The sequence below is a fragment of the Sinocyclocheilus grahami genome, unplaced genomic scaffold (genome assembly GCF_001515645.1).
Source record: "Sinocyclocheilus grahami isolate Dianchi unplaced genomic scaffold, SAMN03320097.WGS_v1.1 scaffold661.1, whole genome shotgun sequence".
Classification (NCBI taxonomy): domain Eukaryota; kingdom Metazoa; phylum Chordata; class Actinopteri; order Cypriniformes; family Cyprinidae; genus Sinocyclocheilus; species Sinocyclocheilus grahami.
This window is the reverse complement of record NW_015505840.1, coordinates 1,276,853-1,280,137: the sequence shown is the minus strand read 5'-3', so window position 1 is coordinate 1,280,137 and position 3,285 is coordinate 1,276,853. Positions and strand designations below refer to the sequence as shown.

The window sequence follows — 3,285 nt, the reverse complement described above, 5'->3', positions numbered from 1 at the left end:
ACATTGATGGCATGTGTACGGTTTCTCTCCAGTGTGCATTCTTACGTGTGTGTTCAGATTTCCTTTGTGTGTGAAACTCTTTCCACACTGTGAGCAGGTGTGCAGCTTTTTGGCTTTTCTTCTTTGAGCTTGGACGGTAGCTACAACGTTCATCCTCTGCTTCATTCATTTCACGTATTAGCTGTTTCAATTCCATCCAGTCTAAAATAAGAATAATATGTGATTAAAATCAATTCAAGTGAATCCTGATTTATTAGCAGAAAGCAACAGAGGTCTCTACATAAAGTATCAGATCTTTGATGTGCCAAAGGTTAGTTCTGTCATTCTCTTGTTAATACAATTAAAATGTGGATGACAGCTGCTATACAATGTTTGTAGGTCTGTATCATTTATATATTGCTCAAATCAAGAATAGAAACCAAACTGTTTGTTCCTCGGTATCTTCATGTTTAATTCTACATGGTTCTGGATCACCCATGTCGTCAATCTCCACTTTAACAAACTCCATATTTCTCATATTTCAGTCAATTTCACCTGTTATTTATTCTCAGGACGATCTTCCGCTTTTACATTATGTGGTAGTTTGTAAACCACTTTAAGGTGCATTTGCGCCACCTACTGGTGTGTAGAGCATTGTGTTTGGAAAAAAGGGAATAAATGACCCAAATCCTGTTATTCTGGCCTGCTGATTTTGATTTAATTTATAAGTGCATTATATACTTTCAGCTTTTTAGGCGTTATGCAGGAGAACTGCAAACAACCAACACAATGAACAACAATTAAGAACAATACCGTTAGATATTGTCCATAATCTTAGGCCTAGAAACAGGGCCATCATGTTTAACTGAGCTGCTGAAAAGCCTCTTTGTCTCCTAAAGTTCCCTGTTTTCAGCTCATTCATTATGATGATGTCTGAAATCTTCTGTAAATTGGCACATTAAGCAGTTTTTATCGGTGTCAACATGCTGCCACACTCTCTGCCAACATATTAGGCGCTAATTAATAACATAGCTAATGCATTTCATTACATTAGTATTTACACTTTAAGTACTGACTCAAAAAAAATCTTTCACATGCAGGCCGGAGATATACGGCATTTGGTGAAAATATTCCACAAATCCTCCTTCATTCATGATTGTGCTTCATTTGAATCTATTGAAAGTACCAGCACTTGACTCTGGCGCGCTCATCTCTTCTGCGCATGCTCAGTGCGTGCAGTGCCTTTATAAAGGGGCCTCATATTCTTAAGTAAATCACATCTCTGTACTGTTATGGATCAAATATACTATCATCATACATATGAATCAGTAAATATACTAGTATTTCATTCTTCATTGCATTGGTTAACAACAAACCAAAGAGCATTACAAGCTTAATTTAAAAAACATAAATACTCAACATTGGTCTTTCTTTATATTCTCACAGACATATATCACTTTGTAGAACACAATAAAGCTCTTCCCAGACTCACAGCAAGATGTTGTTTCTGTTTTATTTTTCATAAATTCTACACTTAGCAAATAGTAAATGACATGAGTATATCTATTTTTAAGGAGGACTTGCTTTGCACCCAAATGTGATTTTGCAAAAACATTTTATTAACACTGTAAGAGTTGACTGAAGTTCCACTCTTAAGTCTTTCTATAGTTCTAAAAGTTTTCACCGCCACATTCTCAAAACTAGATGATATATTGTTCCTTTAAGACAAACTCTATATTTTATATCAGACAATTTACTTGAATGTATTTGGCATGAAAATTAATGTTGCTCGCTTGCAATGTTTTCTTATATGAGTGAGATGGCTTGATGATTGTCTAAAACTCTTTCCACAGTACGAACACACATGAGGCTTCTCATCTGAATGAACTGTCAGGTGTGACTTTAGATGTGATGAAGAAATAAACATTTTACCACACTGATCACAGTTAAAAGGCTTTTCTCCAGAGTGAACATGCAGATGATAACTGAGACTTGATGCTGCAGTAAAACTCTGGGAAACTCGAAATTTTCTTTAAGCCCTGAGTTTCCGAGTTGGGGGCGTGTCACTGAGAAACATGGCGGAATCGATGGCTGCAACGTCTGTAGTTGACGGTAAATTTTTGTTTAAATTGATAGTTTAGTTGTCCTATAAACTTAAATTGGTCATGTTCTTGTTACGCAGCTAGTTAATGAAATCCAAGTTTTAAAAAATGCTATAATTTTTGCACCTATAGGTGAAAAATCTTTTGATTTGCCATGTTGCATTTAGCTAACAGCTTTTTTAAATCTCTGTATTTTAGCATTTGTTGATGCTGAAAATCAGTTATACTGGGATCCTGGTCTAAAAAAAACATATTAAAAACACAAAACAGATCTGATGCGAATTCTTTGCTCTTCATTTTCTATAAGCAGAGTTAACAGACCCTGTTGTATTTTCTTGTAATTTATTAAAAGAAGGTACACCGCCATCTTGTGCCGACTAAACTGACTTGAATGCACCTGACGTCGTAATTACGACTTGTCAACTCGTAAGTACGAATGTCCCAGGAGGACTTGAACGCAGCATAATAAGACAATCTCTGGTAACTTTTTACCCAGCCGTCCAATCAATGGAAGAGGGGCGGGACAAATACCACACCAACCAACCAGTCTACTTGTACAACGACTGAACAACAATTGAGAAGTTACTGTATTTTATATATACAGTAATATTCTTCAAAAAGAGATAGCCTACTAGTAATACGTTAGTGCCGTGGATATTCCAAATCATAGCAACCAACAGTGTTGGGGAAAGTTAATTTTAAAAGTAATGCATTACAATATTGCATTACTCCCTAAAAAAGTAACTAATTACGTTACTTAGTTACTTTTTATGGAAAGTAATGCGTTATATTACTTTTGCGTCACTTTTTAAATATGAGCAGGGCTTGATTGTTTTTAATATAAGAAGTTCTATTTATAGCAAATATAAAAGCCCTTTCACATCAAAAAGTGTAATGAATAAACCTCAGGCTGAAGCAAAAGTAAATTCACGTCTGTACAGTAGAACGCAGGAGAAGAAACACTCGTCAGCAATAAAAAACAAACAAAGCATAATTGTTAGTTTATTTAAAGTCATTTTTGCTTAATAGTATGGTTGAACTGGATCAGCAAAGGTCAGCAGCAAAGACATTGGTTAATAAAATGGGATTAGATACATTTGTGTTATTTAACATATTTAATTATTGCAGGTTTGAGTCATATTCTGAGTTTGCATTTCACTGTTTTAATTAATTTTGATGAATACTAAATCTGTTTTTTGTGAGT

At 34.9% G+C, this 3,285-nt stretch overlaps 1 pseudogene; it reads right to left on the bottom strand.

Annotated features, from left to right (window-relative positions):
- The window catches only part of LOC107558825 (gastrula zinc finger protein XlCGF8.2DB-like), a 7,103-nt pseudogene that overhangs the window by 1,311 nt on the left and 2,507 nt on the right, over positions 1–3,285 (bottom strand).